A 21532-nucleotide genomic window follows, 5' to 3' on the forward strand; every position below is an offset into this window, starting at 1 on the left:
CCTTCAATCAAGCATTGGTGTTATGACCCACTTTCTATTTATGTGTTTAGGTTTTGTTGGGTTAGTGATGCCATTTCCTGTGGCAATGTCATTTCCTGCAGTGATGTCATTTTCTGTTTTTTTTTCTCAGAGTGTGGTAAATGGGGTCCAAGTCGATATGTTTGTTCATAGAGTTCTGATTGAAATTCCATGCTTCTAGGAATTCTAATGCATCTCTGTTTGGCTTGTCCTAGGATGGATGTGTTGTACCACACTCTGAGAAAAAGAACAGGAAATGACATCATCACATGGCACTACATCACAGGAAATAGCATCACCAACCCAAGGAAACCTAAACACATAAATAGAAAGTGGGTCATTACACCAGTGCTTCACTGGAGGCTCATTGATGATGTTACCTAGTAGGGTGATGTAATGTCTGAAAACAAGCCTTCCAGTTCAAAGAGCAAACTTGTATCTAGACTTAGGGGAAATCAGGAGATAAGTTACTTGCTGCAGGATTCCTGGCTTCTGACCTGAATTAGTCCTGTCGTATGTGGAGGGTGTTTACAGACGAGGAGGGGTTATGCCATTAAAATAACAGTGGCACAGTGGCTCAGTGGTTAGCACTGCTGCCTCACAGTGCCAGGGACCCCTGTGTGCAATTCCAGCTTCAGGTGACTGTCTGTGTGGAGTTTGCACATTCTCCTCATGTCTACATGGGTTTCTTGCGGTGCCCTGGTTTCGCCCCAGACATGGTCGACAATGCTCTCCACCGCATCTCCTCCACTTCCCGCTCCTCCGCCCTTGAGCCCCGGCCCTCCAATCGCCACCAGGACTGAACCCCACTGGTCCTCACCTACCACCCCACCAACCTCCATATACATCGTATCATCCGTCATCATTTCCGTCACCTCCAAACGGACCCCACCACCAGGGATATATTTCCCTCCCCTCCCCTATCAGCGTTCCGAAAAGACCACTCCCTCCGTGACTTCCTCATCAGGTCCACACCCCCCACCAACCCAACCTCCACTCCCGGCACCTTCCCCTGCAACCACAAGAAATGCAAAACTTGCGCCCACACCTCCCCCCTTACTTCCCCCCAAGGCCCCAAGGGATCCTTCCATGTCCGCCACAAATTCACCTGCACCTCCACACACATCATTTACTGCATCTGCTACACCCGATGTGGCCTCCTCTATATTGGGGAGACAGGCCACCTACTTGCGGAACGTTTCAGAGAACACCTCTGGGACACCCGGACCAACCAACCCAACCCACCCCATGGCTTAACACTTCAACTCCCCCTCCCACTCCACCAAGGACATGCAGGTCCTTGGACTCCTCCATCACCAGACCATAGCAACACGACGGCTGGAGGAAGAGCGCCTCATCTTCCGCCTGGGAACCCTCCAACCACAAGGGATGAACTCAGATTTCTCCAGTTTCCTCATTTCCCCTCCCCCCACCTTGTCTCCGTCAAATCCCTCGAACTCAGCACCGCCTTCCTAACCTGCAATCTTCTTCCTGACCTCTCTGCCCCCAACCCCACTCCGGCCTATCACCCTCACCTTAACCTCCTTCCTCCTATCGCATTTCCAACGCCCCTCCCCCAAGTCCCTCCTCCCTACCTTTTACCTTAGCCTGCTTGGCACACCTTCCTCATTCCTGAAGAAGGGCTTATGCCCGAAATGTGAAATTATCCTGCTCCTTGGATGCTGCCTGACCTGCTGCGCTTTTCCAGCAACACATTTTCAGCTTCCTCACACAGTCCAAGATGTGCAGGTTAGGTGGATTGGCCATGGGAAATTGCCCATAATGTTCAAGAATGTGTAGGTTAGGTCAGGGCTAAATATACGATAACAAGGTATCTGGGTGGTTTATTCTTCGGAGGATTGGTATGGACTTTTTGGGCCAAAGGGCCTGTTTCCACACTGTAGGCATTCTATGGTTCTATGAACACATTACTAGGCATTTTAAATTTGAGACATGGGGATTGGAAGCTGATGTAGCTCAGTGAGGTTGGGAATAATCGTTTCACAGGATTGAACATGGGAAATTCACTTGAGAAAACAGTTCAAGAAGTCAGAAGAAAGTAGTGTTGATGAAAGAGACCTTTGGAGGTCTGAAATGGAGGCTGCAGGAGGCAAGGATTGACAGGTGGTGGGGTGTAGCAGGAAGGAGGATTTTATAGAGATGAAAGAGCTGATCTTTGAAATGAAGCAGGTATGGAATCAGAGTGGGAGTACAGTGTCAAATAGGACTTTAAGTTGCAACAAGCCTATTACAATATGAATTAATATTTGGGAGAGTGACAGACTTATTGGTGACAGACTCCATAAAGAGATGCGGCAGGTGCGTTGTGGTCTTCCCAGTATTTTCAATAAAGATCGTTATAGTTTTGTTTTCAGAAGTGCGTTCATGCAACATACCCACAAGTTGCAGTTAGATGTTTGGAAGAGAGATCATTGGTTCTGTTTCTGTCCATAGGCTCTGTCAGATCACCCGAGGCATTCCAGATGTTTTCTATTTCATGCTTGTCTGGTGGGCAATCATGAATGTAGTGCATAACTATTTGTTTTTCACACCATTCAACATTTTCAGAATCAATATTGATTATCATGAGCAAATGTCACTCCATTATAACCAAGTAATGTTAGGTAGAATCTGACAGAGATATATGTTCTGTGGAATTCGCAGACAATACAATGAGAAGGCAAACAGCAGCTGAAGTATAATCCATTCTCAGTTCATCACAGAGAAAAGTAAAGATGTTATAATAGAATTCAAAGGAGGTTCATCTCCTTTTTGTTTTTAATTTGTCTCTAGATTCCTCTTCACAGAACCTGAGTGCAATCTGACATGATACCTGTTCTCAGTCTGCTGTTAACATGATATGACACTTAGATTAGCTTCAATAGCACAAGAACACAATATGTCTAATGTAAGACTGAAGAATACAATAAGGTTTTATTACAACTTCTGGTATTTATATTATGTAGATGACAATCAGAGGCAGAAGAGAGCTCAAACTAAGCAATTTGGAAATATTACATTGTATTGTACATTCTTCAGTGTGTCATCTTGTAAAAAAACCAAACTGAGTAAGAAGGAGGCTGAGAGCTTTATTCTATTGGTTAGATGCCATGCTAAGATAACTAACATCAACATCATGTCCCTGAAAGGGATGTTGTGTACTAGCTGTAAAGTGTATTTTTCATTCATTGACAGGATGAGGGTGTCACTGGTTAGGCCAGTATTTATTGATCATCCCTAATTAACCAGAGGGCAATTAAGAGTCAACCACATTAGAGTCATGTTGGCCAGACAGGGTAAGGAGGACAATTTCCTTCCCTAGAGAGCATTAGTGACTCGGATGAGCTTTTCGTGACAATCAACAATGGATTCATACACAGAAACAGAAATTGCTGGGAAGTCTGGCTCCATACGTGGGGAGAAATTGGAGTTCGCAGATCGGGTCTCCTTCAGAATTGACAGTAACTAGGAAAAAGTTGGCTTTTAAGGACAATGGATTCACGGTCAGCATTTAGATTCTTAATTCCAGATTTTTATTGAATTCAAATTCCACCATCTGCCACGGTGGGATTTGAACCCAGGTCCCCAAGGCATTACTTGGGTATTTAGATCAACAGTCTAATGATAATACCACATTGCCTCCCCTTTAGGGTCTAATCACATTTAGTTGCAGAAAGCATTTACCTCCTTCCTTTCTTCCATGGGATCTGGGTGTCACTAGCAAGACCAGCTATTATTGCTAATACAAATTGTCTTTGGCATACTGAACCATTTTAGAAAGCACTTAAAGATCAGCCACATTGCTATGGGTCTGGACTCACATATAGGCCAAATTGAGGAAGAACTGCAGATTTCCTTTCCTAAAAGGCATGAGTGAACCAGATGGATGTTTAACAGCAATTGCTGATAAAGGCTATACCACTGAGACTAGCTTTTACTCAGATTTATTCATTTATTTCAAGTTTCACCTGCTGCCTGCTGAAACTTGAAATCTTTGACTGATTATTCTCTGCATCTCTGATTAGCTCATTTGCAATTTCTCATCTGTTCAATTGTCTCATTAGCTTTAATGATAAATTTTAATAGCTTTAGGGTAATTCCCTTTGTTTGCCGTTTAAAGTGAAGCAATCCTCGGAACTCTCATCATGTCTTTTAGATAATTTAAATTGATTTGTGTAGATTTCTCAGGTGAGCAAAATTGCCCTAAAACAAGTTCTGAATGATGAGTGCTTGCTGCAAAATATTATCTTACTATTCCAAGATATTATATAAGGTCATAGAGTCATAGAATCATAGAGATGTGTAGCACGGAAACAAACCCTTCGGTCCAACCCGTCCATGCCGACCAGATATCCCAACCCAATCTAGTCCCACCTGCCAGCACCCGGCCCATATCCCTACAAACCCTTCCTATTCATATACCCATCCAAATGCCTCTTAAATGTTGCAATTGTACCACTCTCCACCACTTCCTCTGGCAGCTCATTCCATGCCTGTACCACCCTCTGTGTGAAAAAGTTGCCCCTTAGGTCTCTTTTATATCTTTCCGCTTCTCATCTTAAACCTATGCCCTCTAATTCTGGACTCCCCGACCCCCGGGAAAGCCTTTGCCTATTTACCATATCCATGCCCTTCATAATTTTGTAAACCTCTAACTTGCTCTTCATCCAAAATACTATCCATTCTCAATGTTATAATTGATTCCTTGATCAATATTATTGTCTGCCTCCTCTTCCATCCCCTCTCTATCTTACTGGAATATCCTGTACACAGGGGAATGGTGAGCTGCCAATCCTGCCCATATTTCAGCCAGGACTCAGACATAGTTATGATATCATACTCCCTTGTGCTCAGCTGTGCCCTCAGCTCATCTGTCTTGTTCCTCAGGCTCCTTGCATTGAAGTGTATTCCATTTATCCTTGCTAAACTTACTTCTTTCTTCTCTAGCCTATGTTTGCTCTGCCTTCTGGACTCAGTTAGTCATGTTTGAATTTCTAATTCCATTTCAGTTTCTCTCCCTCTGAACCTCTTGTCAAGAACTCATCACCCCCAACAGTGAAACACCCCACAAGGACTTTAGCCCTATTCCTGTTCAAATGTATCTCGTCCAAACTACACTGATCCCACCTGATCCAGAAATGGTCCCAATGCCTCAGGAATCAAAAGCCCTCCCTCCTACACCATCTCTCCGGCTGTGCATCCACCTGGCCCATCCTTCTGTTCCTATCCTGACTTGTGCATGGCATCAGCAAAAATCTGGACATTATTAATTTTGAAATCCTGCTTTTCAATTTCTTATCTCCCTAAAGTCTGTTTATAGGACTTCAATTCTCTTTTATTCTCTGTAATTTGTCCTAACATGACCCATGATCTCTGGCTGCTCACCCACCCTTTTCAACTTGTCTTGCTGTTCAATTGGTTCTGACAACCAGGAGGTAACATACCATCCTGGAGGCACCTCTGTAATCTTACCTGCTCCCCTCACTTGGGACTCCCTTTCCATTATTGACCTTCCACATTTTCTTCCTCATTGTCTCTTCCTGAACCCCTGAGTAGCTGGACCACCCACAGTGCTCAAACCTGGACCCTGACTAACCTCCACAGAGAAACTGTCACCCTCACTGTTTTCCAACATTGGAAGACAGTTTGCAAAAAAATACACACTTTGAAAGATTCCCTCACTACCTGCCTGGCCATCCTGCTGTCCACAGCCAGCCATCCCCATTCTGTCTGCACTTCCATAAGCCAGGAGCATCAAGATTTTCCATAAACTGCAGAAAGATAGGTCTGATTTCCCAGATAAGCCTTAATTAAATAAAGCATGGACCGTTGCTTTTATTTACCCCTTACTGCAACTTAAATATTGACAAGAAAAGTCTTATTCTTTATATCAATTAAACAACCAGAACCCCTTAACTATATCAAGTGAAGAAATTTAGTTTATCATAGAATCATAGAATCTCTACAGTGACCCTCTGAAGAGTAACTGACCCAGACGCACTCCACTAACCTATTATCCTACGTTTACCCCTGACTAATATACCTAACCTACATATTCCTGAACATTATGGGCAATTTATTATGGCCAATTCACCTAACTTGCACGTCTTTGGACTGTGGGAGGAAACTCACGCAAACATGGGGAGAATGTGCAAAATCCACACAGACAGTCACCCAAGACTGGAATTGAACCTGGAACCCTGATGCTATGAGCGACTGTGCCACCCTGAATTTCTAAAGGTTTAGATTTTCTGAAATAATAATTATGCATCGAAAGTTTTTGAACTGTAGTTACAGCATGTCCAGTCACAAGGGACAACGCCATCTATTCCCAATCTACTCTCCTGCGTCATCTTTGACACTTTGATTTTGTTGAAGCAGCTCTGCAGCTGGTTTGGTCTGTTTCTGAGACCTCTCCACTCATCCTGCTCCTCGTATACTCACTCCCCCAGTTCCTAGACTACACAGATCCCCCTGTCGGTCCCTCTGTTTCTGAGACCTCTCTGCTCTCCCTGTTCCTGTTATACTCACTGCCCCCACTCCCAAGCCCCACTCCCAATTCCCACACAGGTACCCCATTGGTCTGTCTGCTTGTAGAATCTCTCTGCTTTTACTGTATCTCATGACTTTACTACTCCATTTTCTAAGTTCCACACAAGTCAATCCTTGTTTCTTTTTGTTTGTTATTTTGTTAAGTTCAAAAAACATTGTAAAACTTTTTTCGACAGATGGTTAAGTCTCCACTGTTCACAGAAAGAATGACATGGGTAAATCTAGGTGAGTGTTATTTAGAAATGCAGTAACACTTGAAGGGGATGACTCCTCCTTATTACACTGGGAGTGTGATTGCGGTCACTTTCTGACTTTGCACACCCAGTAAATACTGGTGATGAAATTTTCCAGCCATGAAAATGTAAGCTGTCTGTATGATGTAGTTAGTAGCATTGCTTACAGTAGCTCTCTCTTCACTCAAGAACCTGCTTCCATCACTTTTCAGGGACCGCATTCCACATCACAACATCTCACTGTATTTAAAAACAAATAATTTTATTACTATTAGTACTTCACATCATCCCGGTTCCCATTTTTTTCCAGTTATTTGAATTGGTGTGTCCTCTCAGCTTCTTGATAGTTAATAGCAATTCTTTTGCAGTGAGTGTTTTTGACTGTGTGTGGTTGTATTACTCTGATTGTGTGTTTGTGTCTATATCACATTTGTCCATGGCAGTTTTCTATATTTTTGTTTGTGTGTGTTGGCCTATATGTGTCCATGTGTTTGTCTATACTTTATGTAATTGTAATGTTGTCTCTGTGTTTGTGTCTGTGTATACTTGTATGCATGATTCTGATTTTGTGTCTTTATTTTTGTGTTTGACTATGTGTGTATTTGTATCTGTATTTGTGTGTTTGTGACTATGTGTGTGTTTGTGTCAGTATTTGTCTGTGTATTTGTGTCAGTATTTGTCTGTATATTTGTGTCTATGTGTGTTTGTGTCTGTATTTGTCTGTGTATTCGTGACTGTGTGTGTTTGTGTCAGTATTTGTCTGTGTATTTTTGTCGATGTGTGTGTTTGTGTCTGTATTTGTCTGTTGTGTCTATGTGCGTGTTTCAGTGTGTGTCTTTTTTTTTAGATTAGATTACTTACAGTGTGGAAACAGGCCCTTCGGCCCAACAAGTCCACACCGCCCCGCCGAAGCGTAACCCACCCATGCCCCTACATCTACATTTACCCCTTACCTAACACTACGGGCAATTTAGCATGGCCAATTCACCTGACCTGCACATCTTTGGACTGTGGGAGGAAACCGGAGCACCCGGAGGAAACCCACGCAGACACGGGGAGAACGTGCAAACTCCACACAGTCAGTCGCCTGAGGCGGGAATTGAACCCGGGTCTCAGGCGCTGTGAGGCAGCAGTGCTAACCACTGTGCCACCGTGCCGCACCGTCTTTATGTCTCTGTATATTGTGGCTATGTGTTGATGCCTCTTTACATAAGAGACATTGTTGGAAACAGTGTCAAAGTTTATTTCGTGTGAGGGAGTTTGCAGTAATTGCAGGAGTTTGACTGATGGCTAGGTTACAGCCAAGACGACCACAAATGTTGGGCCATCACCCAGGCACACTCAAAATCAGATTGTTGTTTCTAAATTAACAGAAGAGCCTGAAGATTAGAAGTTCCAGGAAGGAAAATTCTGAGAACTGTTTAACCTACTCAATTGTCAAAATGAATTTTTTAAAGTAAACAGTTTACTGGGGTCCTGAATGACTCATGTCACCAACTGACTCAGTCTCTGTGATGTGATAGAATTTACTGCTTCCTTTGTTCTGCAACTTCTGAGTTCACTTCCTACTGATCACCACCAGTCAGAGGCTGAGAGCAGGAAACTAAGTCAATAGCATGCATCTGACTTGGAAAATAGTGTTAAAGAAGCAAATCAACTGACGTTAGGGATGTTGCTTGCGTGAAGCTACACATGTACAAATGGTGCTGGTAGTCTGCTTTGGAAACATACACTCTGTTTGCTAATTAACTGGAACGCACACTTCACACATATGGGACACCAAAGGAGTCACATGACAAGGACTGATATGAAATGTGACGCCCGATACATATCATGAAGAAGAGTTACACCTGAAATGTTGACTTCTCTACATCCTGATGCTGCCTGACTTGCTGTGTTCTTCCAGCCTCCTATCTGTCCACCTTGGATTCCAGCATCTGCAGTTTTTTTGTGTCAATACATGTGTCTGACATTGGTGGAGGAATACTGTGTTGGAGATGAGATACCTAAGAATACACAAAGTCCTCAGTGCTGTTCCAACCAAGTGAGTTGGGAAAAGTAAAACAATGGCACCAACCTCACTGACAATAACAATAGGGAGGTAAATCTTTCCAATAATTTTTTCATTGAAGCTGTACCATTTCCACCAGCAGGAAGACTTCAAACCCCAGTCCAGAATGTGATCCTTCACAGTTGAATAATGCACAGTCCTTTATATAAGTAGATACTCCTAGATTTCCAAACAACATGGCCTCTATCTTCCACATACATAGACAGTGGCAGCCTGCCATCATGCAAGACAATGTGTTACATAAGAACATGGAGCAGTGGTGGCCATTCAGCCCCTCAAGGCTGCTTTGCCATTTGATACCATCATGGCTGATCTCACCTCAGCCTCAACTCCACTTTCCTTCCCGCTCCCCTTCGACCCATTACTAATTAAAACTCTGTCTGGCTCCTCCTTAAGTTTACTCAGTGTCCACTGCACTCTGAGATAGTGAGCTCCACAGATTCATGACCCTTTGGGGGAAGTAACTGGTTCCTTTTGTGGTAAGCATCACCTGGTGTGTCTCAGGAGACCCACCTGAACATGGTAGTCTCTTCCCTATTTGCTGCACAAGACGACAGCAGATGGGTGCAGAATGTGTGGGTTTGGGAACAGTAATGACTAAATAAATCACTCGACAGCCCGAATCCACTTTCAGCATCAAAGAGTTTATTGGTGTTACATCAACGGGTGATCAGAAGCTTCTTCAATGAACAAAGGAAAGACAGAAACTTTTATACATTTGTTTTCAGGCTGCCTTTGTTATAAACCAATTGTATTAATCATTGATCATATGCTTACCCAATCAGATTAATTATGTGACTGTACAGTCAGTGATGGGCAGCTTTATGGACAGCCCTCAATCTCCCATGATCTCATGATGTTTCCCAAACAGCCTTTTCCCCATCCCTGGGCCTTTCACAACACATACTGTATTTATCCATGTTCTAACACTGCTGACTCTGCACCTCTAATGCAATCCTCCTTACTAGCAGTGTGGGGGCTGCTCTATACTGTCTAAGGCAACTCACCCCCACCTTCTCAAGGGGCAACGAGGGACAAGCAATAAATTCTGGCTCAGCCACCCAGACAGACTAATAGAACCTGTCAATGGAATTTAGTGGAATCTCTTTAATGCTTATTATTTTTATTGAAGAAAACCATATTCAAAATCTATAACTATGATTATCTGGGAATCTTATGGGAGGCACGGCGGCTCAGTGGTTAGCACTGCTGCCGCACAGCACCAGGGTCCCAGGTTCGATTCCAGCCTCAAGCAACTGTCTGTGTGGAGTTTGCACATTCTCCCCGTGTCTGCGTGGGTTTCCTCCGGGTGCTCTGGTTTCCCCGCACAGTCCAAAGATGTGCAGGTCAGGTGAATTGGCCATGCTAAGTTGCCCATAGTGTTAGGTGCATTAGTCAGAAGGAAATAGGTCTGAGTGGGTCACTCTTCAGAGGGTCGTGTGGACTTGTTGGGCCGAAGGGCTTGTTTCCACACTGTAGAGAATCTAATCTAATCTGAACTAAAGTAAATAGATCTTTTCTTCTATTTGTGATGGATGTCAGACTTTAAACAAGCCAGGTTTGGAATTTTTCGATCACTCAGGGGTATCCTTATCCAGTTTCGTGTGTATAAACAACTGCAGTTTACAACAGAACCCTTTGTATAAGCGGCTTTATGTGCTGTCTTATTCTGATTACCTTGGATATATTCTGTGTACAGGGCTACAATTGTCCTAGCTTATGGCTTACTTTAATAGCACACAAAACAAGCTATAGCTTTAGCTAAAAACAGTCTTTGCTGCCATTTTATGTCAGTTAAAACTCACAGGCAGCCATTTGTTTGCAATGTTTAGCCAGGGCAGTCCCACTAGTAGTCTGTGTTTTCTTTGGGGTCTTTTCCAGGCCAGTTGAACTTTTTGCTTCAACTCACCATCTCCAATTCCCTTCTCAATGTTCAGCGTCCAAACCTCACTGCCTTCAGTGACTATCTCCCAGTTGTCAGTCCTGACCATTCCTGATGAAGGGCTTTTGCCCAAAACATTAATTTTCCTGCTCCTCAGATGCTGCCTGATCTGCTATGCTTTTCCAGAACCAGTCCAATCTTGACTTCTAGTTGTCAGTGTCAATGTCTGTCATCTTCACTGGCTGCTGTCCAGTTAGCAGAGGTATGGGCCCTCAGGAGGTTATGACCCAGGGACTGGTTCATCGTATACAGTGCAATGGGAAATCAGGTCATTTTAAAAAAAATTTTCTCATAGTATGTTGCCTCCCACAGACCAAAGATATGCAAGTTAGGTGGATTGGCCATGATAAATGTGGGGTTACAGGGTTTTGGGTAGGGGACTGCGTCTGAGTGGGTTAGTGTGAGCTCGATGGGCCAAATGTCCTGTTTCTGCACTGTAGGAATTCTAGGGTTCTATTAGTCTGTCTGGGTGTTGCTGGCTGAGCCAGAATGTATTGCTTGTCCCTAGTTGCCCCTTGTGAAGGTGGGGGTGAGTTGTCTTTTTGAACTGCTGCAGTCCATGTGCTGTAGGTAGACCCATAATGCCCTTGGGGATGGATCTTAAGGATCTTTCCTTGACTGTAAAGGAATGGTGATATATTTGCAGGTCAGGATAGTGAAAGGCTTGGAGAGAAACTTGCAGGTGGTGGTGCCCTCATGTACCTGCTGTCCTTGTCCTTCAAGGTAGAAGCGAACGTGGGTTTGGAAGGTGCTGTCTGATGATCTTTGTTGAAATTCTGTTATGCAACTTGCAAAGAATATACACTGTTGCTCCTGAGCAAGATTATGTTGAAAATATGAACAGAGTTGAGAAATATAAACCTATGAGATGGTGCAGGTCAATTTTGAAAAAGAGAGACTTGTTACTGAAGCTTTCTGTCTCGTACTCATCAGGACAAATGCAAGAAAGCCAAATTTCACAAGATGACAACAATACATACTACAGAGAAATAGGTGCTGATTGGTTGGTAAATCAACTCTAACTGGCTAAAGCATTGTCATGGAAAATGCTTGTCAAACAACCTGTTCAGAGCAGGTAGGACATGAACATGGGCATCCTGGACAAAAAGTAGGGACACTACCGCTGCACCAGCCTTAAAGAAGTGTTGAGGTGGACCTGCTATCTGTGTACAATGGGTTCAGGGTGGTTGCTATTGATGCATTAAGTGGCAACAAACCGGTATAGAGTTCGAACACCAGTGACTTACAAGATTTACTCAGAATTGCAGTATGGTTACAGTGCAGAATAAGGCTGTTTGGCCCATCACATCCTCACCAACTCTTCAAATGACTTGACATAGTACCAATCTTCTGCCTTCTCCTGTACCCCTGAATATCATTTATTCACAGCCCAGGTCCCTTCTGAATACATCTAGTGAACCTACCTCCCCACACGGGGACAGTATGATCCAGACTATAACAATGGGCTGTATGGATGAAAGAAATCCACTCCTCACTTTTTCTTTTCTAGCCAATTACTTTTAAATTTCCTTAGCACTGAGCGATCTACTCCATCCTGCTCCTGGTGATAAACATCATTCGGAAGAGTGAAGCTTAACTACAGCTGTTGGAATAACATCTAGTGTACCATGTACAACTTTGATCTCATGTGAAAAAGGATAAAGTATCATTAGAAGCACTAGGTGGTGGCCTAGTGGTATTATTGCTGGACTGTTAATCTGGAGACCCAGATAATGTTCTGGGGACCTGGGTTCAAATCCTGTCATAGTAGGAGGTGGAATTTGAATCCAATAAAAATCTGGAATTAAGAGTCCAATGATGACCATGTGTTGATTGCTGGGAAAAACCCATCTGGATCATTAATGTCCTTCAGGGAAGGAAACTGCCATCCTTACCTGGTCTGGCCTACATGTGACTCCAGACTCACAGCAATATGGTTGACTCTTAAATGCCCTCTGGACAATTAGCGAAAGGCAATAAATCCTGCCTAGCCAGCAACTTGTTTGAATTTTAAAAAAACTTGATCCATTCTTAGAATGAATGGATTATCTTAAGATGAAATGTTGAACAGCTTTACCAAGACCCCAGTGGACATTAGAGAAATGAGGAGACCTTACTGAAACATGTGGGGGGGAGTTGTCTCAACAGGGCATGTCGTAAGAGGATGTTCCCCCTTGTAGGAGAGATAAGAACAGAGGAGCGCTGTTTAAAAATAATTGGTCATGCTTCTAAGAGGAAGATGAACAAAACATTTTTATATTTCAGAAGGTTAGTGGTTGAGACAAAGCATTCTGTTCCCCAGAGAGCAATGGAGGCTGGCTCATTGAATTTATTCAAGGCAGAGTTAGAAAGATCTTTGAAGAGCAAGAGAATCGAGGATGAATGGAAGCAGGCAGGAAAATGGATAATGATGTTATCAAATGATGGAGCAGTCTCAAATGACCCTTCCTGCTCCTGAGTCTTGTGGTCCTATGGTTCCTGATTATTTTTCAATTAATTAAAACAATGATGGAAATATGGGAAAGGGAAGAGACATACTTGGCGACAAGGAAATCATTCCGGAGTCACATAACGAGTAACAAGTTGAGTTACACATTAAAAGTTGGAGCAGCCAATCTGCTACATTATGGTGAGTTTTAACATTTTTCGCAGTGTTATCTCAAGTCAAATAATATCTATTCAAGTGTTGTCCATCGCAGCAATAAATATAATATTATCAAATCTGAATCTGAAGGGTCATTTGAAGGGTCAGTTTGTTTTCTGCAGAAATGTAGTTATAACCGTTGCAAAATTAAGAACCTCTCTAATGACTTTGAAGACCGTTCAGTTCAAGTCACTGCCATGGTTCGTCGATGTATTCATGGTAGTGTACAATAAACGCGCAAGCCACCCACACTGTGATTTAATACTGTTTCAACATTAAAAAAGCTGAAGCCTGTTTTCTAATTGCATTAATGTCACTGTGGGGCAGGTTATTACTTTTCACAGAGGCTCTTTTTAACATCAATCACTGACATGGGTTCATATCCAATACTAATAAATTGCTGCACATTCGCAAGCCATTAATTTGTCTAATTGTTGGAGATGCATCTCATTTAAACTCTGTAATTTCTGACTGCACATCACACTAATTATAGACACAGTGCAATATTACCATTTGAATACTTGAAACATTTTGGATGAAGCTGCTTTCCCTGCTGTGTTAGGTCAGTGGAAGTTGAATTGAAACCCCAGTTGTCTGAAAACAGGGAGACTGTTACTGTAAAGAAAGACTCTTAGCAAGAAAATTGTTTTTCCTACCTTGTATAAATGTTTTACTTTTTCTTAATAACAGGGACAAAAGAACAAGTGATCTGGTTATCTTTACATAATCTGCTTGTGGGATCTGGCTGTGTATAAATTGGCTACGATGGTTATCGAAATTTCCATAGTAGCTCCAATTAACAGGCTCCAATTGGCTGTAGAGCACTTTGTGATGCTCTGAAGTCACAAAGAAGTGACTCATTAATCAAGGTCTTTCTTTGATGTCTGTGCAGTTTTTGGAGATGCAACTTTGGATTGCTGTTTAAATCTTCATAGGTGTCCAAAACATATTAATCAGGCAATTAACTCAGCAACAGTCAGTTTACAAACTACCGACTCTGTAACAACGCAATTTCAACACAAAAACATTGAAGCTTGATTTCCAGTTTCTCTAATGGTACAGTGAGCAGCAGTGTGTGAAATGCATATTTCCAAATCGAAATGGGACTACTTGGAGCCACCCTTTTGGCACCGATCATTTTGCCAAGCCGGTTTTGGCTCTAAACTGTTTTGGTGCTCATTACTTTGGCGCTGAGCTGTTTTGGCGCCAATTCAGAATTTTAAAAAAGTCTTGTAGAGCCCATAAGAAATTTGTTTTTATTGCATTGTAAGAAATAAATCTAATTTTTTAAATTCATTGTTTTTAGCCTATTCATTATAAAAACGAATTTCTACATTTTGCTACATTTATCAAACACATATCGATAACCGTTGTGTGAAAATGTTCGTTTGTCTCTCTTGCTTAGAATGTTTTCAGCCATTTCTGGTATGGCCTCTACAAGAAAATAGAAAGAAAATTGTATTACAGCTTTCCAGTGTGAAGACAGAAGGGCTTAAGTATCATCAAGGCAGTAGATGACTATTAACAATTGTTAAATGAGAAAATGAATACAAAACGAGATTTGAATCTACAGCGAGTCATTACAGCTTTGACTATCAACTCTTGCTAGTTGATAAAATTACATCCTCTCTTCTTTAACCAAACAAGGCTTTTTTAAAATTCTGAATTGGCGCCAAAACAGTTCAGCGCCAAAGTAATGAGCGCCAAAACAGTTTAGAGCCAAAACTGGCGGGCCAAATGATCGGTGCCAAAAGGGTGGCTCCAAAACTTGCCCGACCCTTTCCAAATACAACACCACCATTAGTTTTCTATAGATCTTTCAATTAACATAAGTGGCACCGGAACATAATGCAAGACACTTGCTTTATTAGCAATGGATAAAGAACCCAATTGCTAAGAGACCTGGGTGCACCATAAGAAGGCATGGAAACTTGAAAGGACCTTCATTTGGTTATTGTTGACTAAACACCTCAGGATTAAGTGAAGCATCATTTGCACAAACTCCCTTAACTGTATTTATTACACTGTACATAGAAGGATTCTGAATAATGACTCCATAGTATTATTTCAGACAGCTTGTAAGGTTAAAGCCAAGGATGTAGAGTGGAATTATAACTTGGAGTGGTAGGCAATATTTTGCAAGTCTGGCAATACAAGTTTGATTTGATTTAATTTATTGTTGGTTCATTTACCTGAGTACAGTGAAAAGATTTGTTTTGTGAGCAGTGCAGGCAGATCATAACATACAAGGACAGAAAATCATAGGATGATTGAACAGAGCGAGACATACAACGTTACGCCTGCACAAGAGGGGGCAAAAGTAAGATCAACATTAGATTTGAAATTTGAGTGGTCCATTCGGTATAATAACTGCGAGGAAGTAGCTTTTCTTGAACCTGTTGGTACATGTGTTTAAGCTTTTGTATTGGCTGCCTGATGGAAGAGGTTGGAAGAGATTATAACCAGGGTAGGAGGGGTCTTTGATGATGTTGACCTCCTTTCTACAACAACAAGAAGTATAGATGCAGTTAATGAATGGGAGGCTGGCTTCTGTAATGGTCTGGGCTGTGTTCACAACTCTCTGTAGTTTTGTATGGTCCCAGGCAGTGCTGTTGCTGTACCAGACCATGATGCATCCAGATAGAAAGCTTTCTATAGTGCATCTGTAAAAATTGGTAAGAGGCTTTACGGGCATGCTGGATTTCCTTCGCCTCCTGAGGAAGAGGAGGTGTTACTGTGACTTGTTGTAGAGAGGCAAAGCCAATTTAACAGCTGGAGTGTTGTGCTCCCAGAGCTGATGAGTTTGGAAGCAGGAAGTGAATTGAATGAGGTGAAGTGGCGTTGATTGGCCAGCGGCACTCACTGGGTGGACTCCCACCCTTGGGGGAGGTGGCTGGGTCTTCATTCCAATCAAAGACCAGCCAGTGGCCATGCCTCGACCTGATTGACATGTGGTTGAGCAGTCCTTACCTGGAAAGGCTCCCCAGCCCCACCGATGGAGCCCCTCAACAATATCACTCCATGTTTCAGGGTAAGATGGATTGTGAGAATGCTCCATCTGGGGAGTGGTGAGCCAGTGGAATTCTCTCCAGAGAAAGCAGTGACGCCAAAACATTGAATATTTTCCAGAAGGAGTTCAGTATAGGTCTTGGACTAAATGAATCAAAGGGTTTGGGGAAAGACCAGGAACAGGGCACTGGGTGGGATGATCAGCTGTGAACATATTGAATGGTGCAGCAGGCTTGAAGGGCCAAATGGTCTAGTCCTGCTCCTATTTTCTATGATTCTCTGTTCTAATTGATTGAGGAGAAAAGTCCAGATTGAGCGGGTGATAGAAACAACTAAATATGACACATGCAAGTAGAGAACTCTGAATATTGCAGTACAGAAACAATCATTCATACTCTAGGGGGCAATGTAGCCTCGACTGTCACTGAAAATGAGGCCACCCAGTCACCCCCACCAACTCCATTTACCTCAACGTGCAGAAAACAGGTAATAATACGATTGTTAGTGATGAATTGCCCCAACGTAATGTTTAGACCTGATTGAAGATTGATATTTTTTGAATGGTGAAGTTATCGCCCCCTTTTTTAACCCTCTGTGGATGGAAGATTTTTGGTGCCTTGTAAAATCCACAGAGAAACCAACTTCCAGCTCTTTGCTAGCAGAATTTATAGAATCACAGGGCTGATTAGCATAAGGGTCAAAGAGTGTGGCACTGGAAAAGCACAGCTGATCAGGCAGCATCCAAAGAGCAGGAGAAGCCCTTCATCAGGAATGTGGGAGTGGCCCAAAGGGACTGAGAGATAAATGGGAGATGGGGGTGGGACTAGGGGGGAAGTAGCTGGGAATGTGATAGATCAATGAAGGTAAGGATGAAGGTGATAGGTTGGAGAGGAGGGTGGAGTGCAGAGGTGGGAAGGAAGATGGACAGGTAGGACAGTTCAAGAGAGCGGTGTTGAGTTGGAAGGTTGGATCTGGGATAAGGTGGGGGGAGGGGAAATGAGGAAACTGGTGAAATCAACGTTGATTCCGTGTGGCTGGAGAGTCCCAAGGTGGAAGATGAGATGTACTTCCTCCAGGCATGGGGTGGCTAGAGTTTGGCAGTGGAGGAAGCCCAGGACTTGCATGTCCTTGGTGCAGTGGGAGCAGCAGTTAAATTGTTCGGCTACAGGGCAGTGGGGTTGCTTAGTGTGTGTGCCCCAGAGATGTTTGCTGAGTGTGTGTATTTGGGTCACCACTCATGCCCTCCACCTCCTCCATGACTTTCATTTCCCCAGCCCCCACTGCCTCATCTTTACCTTGGACATCCAGTCCCTGTACACATCCATCCGCCATGACGAAGGCCTCCAAGCCCTCCGTTTCTTCCTCTCACACCAACCCAACCAGTACCCTACCACTGACACACTGATTCGATTGGCTGTACTAGTCCTCACCCTCAACAATTTCTCCTTCAAATCGTCCCACTTCCTCCAGACCAAGGAGTAGCCATGGGCACCCATGTGGGCACCAGCTACGCCAATCCTGTTGTTGGGTACTTGGAACAGTCCATCTTCCACAGCCAAACCTGCACCTTTTCCTCCGTTACATTAATTACTGTATTGGCGCTGCCTTTTGCTCCCACGAGGAGGTTCATCAACCTCACTAACACCATCCATCCCAACCTTAAGTTCACCTGGACCATCTTGGACACCTCCCTCCCCTTCCTGGACCTCTCCATCTCCATTTCCAGTGACCGACTCAACATGGACTTCCACTTCAAACCCATTTATCTCTCAGCCCCCTTGGGCCCACCCCCTCATTCCTGATGAAGGGCTTATGCTTGAAACGTTGACTCTCCTGCTCCTTGGATACTGTTTGACTGGCTGTGCCTTTCCAGCAGCACACTCCTTGAATTGGAACTCCAGCATCAGCAGTCCTCACTTTCTCCTAGTTGATTTTCAGAAGGGTCACTCAACCCCTTGGATGCAAACACCATTCCAGCTCTCACCACCCATAGTACACAGCACTTTGCCTGTGTTTTGTCAATAGTTAATGAGGAGAAGAGGCAAGAATGGTTAAATGCAGAAGTAGGCCATTCAGCCCATCCTGCCTGTTCTGGGTCTCGTATATCACACTACCTAACCATTCCAATACAACCCTGCGATCATTTCTATTCAGATAATTATCCAATTCCTTTGAAAATGTTTGTTGAATTTGCCTCCATCACAGTCTCAGGCAGTATATTCCATCTCCTAACCACATTCTCTGTAAAATATATTGCGTCATGTTGTCAGTTTCCTTTACCAATCAGCTTAAATCAGTATTCTCTGGTTCTCAAGCTTTACAACAACGTGTTTGGGAGCCTCCTGTGAAGTGCTTCTGTGATGTTTCCTCCGGCATTTATAGTGATTTGTATCTGCCGCTTCCGGTTCCAGCTGTCCACTGCAGTGGCCGGTATATTGGGTCTGTGGATGAGTTCAATCAATAAGCACATTGACCTGGACCCAATATACTGGCCACTGCAGCAGACAGCTGGAACTGACAACCGGAAGTGGCAGGTACAAACCACTATAAATGCAGGAGGTAAGTCACAGAAGCGCTTCACAGGAGGCTCCCAAGCCCTGAGGATGTCACCTAGACAGGAGACGAAACGTCTGCAACACAAATTCCCAGCTCAGCGAACAGAACCACAACAACAAGCACCCGAGCTACAAATCTTCTCACAAACTTTGAACGTTACAACAACAGGAACTATGTCACCCAATCTACTCTGCTCATACCTCTCATTGTTTTAAATATTATTGTCATATCTCTTAATCTTCTCTTCACCTGGTTTTTACAACCTATTTCCATAATGGAAATTCCTTATCCCTGGGGCCATTCTTGTGAATCTTTTCTGAAACCTCTCTAACACCTTCAATTCTTTCCAAATGTCTGATGCCCAAAACTGTGTGCGTTCCTGCAGATGACACAGTTGCACTGTGTTATGTGAGTTCATAATAACACCCTTACTTTTGAATTCGATGCCTTCATTTCTCAAGCCCAGGATTCTGTTTGCTTCCCAAACCGCCCTGCCATTATCAATGACTTGTGAGCATGTAACTACAGGTTTTTCTAACTCAGCACATGCATTGGAACTGTGACCTTTTGTTTTACATTGTCCCTCTGTGCTCTTCCTCTTAAAATAAGTCACTTCACACTTTCTACAGAAAATTTCATCTGAAAATCAGCTTTGTGTTCCACCAACCTGTCAGTTTCCCTTTGAAATTTATCACACTCCTTCTCATTATTCACAAGACTCTCAAGTATTGTGCCATGTTTAGAACTGAACCTTTACTCTTATCTGTACTTACTGATGTGACATCAATCACAAGGACGTGGAACCTGGTGATAAAGGGTACCGCATAAGATAACTTCTCTTACCATCCTCTGCCAATACTTATAAGCAATGATAGTTGTTGCTGCTCACTAAATAAGAGATGACATCTCACAGTTTCCCCTCCACCAAAGTTAAATCAACTCATCTGTAGCAGCTTATTTAAGAACAGGAATGTAACATCTGCAATTCTCCAGTCCTCTGACACCAGCTGTGTACCCAAGAGGGTTAGAAAATGATGTCAATGCCTCAATACATTCCAATCTTCCCTCATTCTCATTGGATGCATCTCACCTGCTTCTGCTGACTTGTCAACCTGAAGTACAGTCAATCTTTCTAAAAGCTTCCCTTTATTATTTTTAAAATCAATTTCAATTCAATTTTGTCAACCTCAACCACCGTTTCTTTCTCTCTGACTTGAGATCACCTTTCTTGGTGAAGACAGTTGCTAAAGTATTCATTGAGTATCTCAGCCTTTACTCATGGCTGTTTACTCATCGATTCATGGTCATAGAGTCATACAGCACGGAAACAGACCCTTCGGTCCAACCAGTCTATACTGACCATAATCCTAAACTAAACTAGTACCACCTGCCTGTGCTTGGCCCATATCAATCCAAACATTTCTTATTCATGTACTTATCTAAATGTCTCTTAAATGGTGTAACTGAACCTACATCCACCACTTTCTCTGGAAGTTCATTCCACATTCTGTCTAAAAATGTTGCCCCCATGTCTTTTTAAAACCTTTCCAATCTCACCTTAAAAATATATCCCCCAGTCTTGAAATCCCCAACCCTAGGGAAAAGACACCTGACATTCACCTTAGCTAAACCCATCATGATTTTGTAAACTTCTATAAAGTCACACCTCAACCCCATACAGGGCTCCAGTGAAAAAAGTCCCAGCCTCTCTTTACCACATCAAACCTTCCATTCCTAGCAACATCCTGATAAGTCTCTTCTGAACCCTCTTTGGATAAATAATATCCTTCCTGTAGCAGAGCGACCAGGACTGGACACAATACTCCCAAAATGACCTCATATGTTACTCTTCATATGTTGATAGATGTCTGTTGGATTTTCTTCTGTGTTAACAGTCAGTCTCTGCTCATGTTCTCTCTTCAGTTCTCTAGTATGTTTTCTCAACAACCCTCTGAACCTTCTGTATTCAGTCTGGCTCTGAGTTGTAATACTCACCTGATATCTATCAGGAGCAGACATTTTCAGCTTTGAATTTCTTTTGTCATCCAGAGAGCTCTAGTTCATTTTATAATGAGATGAACGCCTTTTTTGAAGTTAATGGCTTGTGAATGAGTTAACATTCTTTGAAGTCACCTTGAAGTCTCTTTCAGTGACAGTGTCAAGCTCATTCTAAAATACAAACTGTTGTCTTTGAAGTTAGTCACATCACAAAAGCCAGAGCAACATCACACCTTTGGTTATTTGGTAATGTATATAGATAGAACAAAGAGCAAGGAACAATTTCGGACAGGAACAGGCTATTTGGCCCTGCAACCTACACTGAAATTCAGCTGTGTTAAACTTTAGCATTTTTCTAAAGCTTATAACAATTCTGTCCCAACATAACCACACAATCTATTATGTTTTACTTCATCTTTAAATTTAAGTAAACATAAATGAGGAAATAAATTTGCTCGCTGGAAGGTTTGTTTACAGACGTTTCATTACCATGACTAGATAGTATCATC

The sequence above is a fragment of the Chiloscyllium punctatum genome, chromosome 41, assembly GCF_047496795.1.
Source record: "Chiloscyllium punctatum isolate Juve2018m chromosome 41, sChiPun1.3, whole genome shotgun sequence".
In the NCBI taxonomy this organism is placed as follows: domain Eukaryota; kingdom Metazoa; phylum Chordata; class Chondrichthyes; order Orectolobiformes; family Hemiscylliidae; genus Chiloscyllium; species Chiloscyllium punctatum.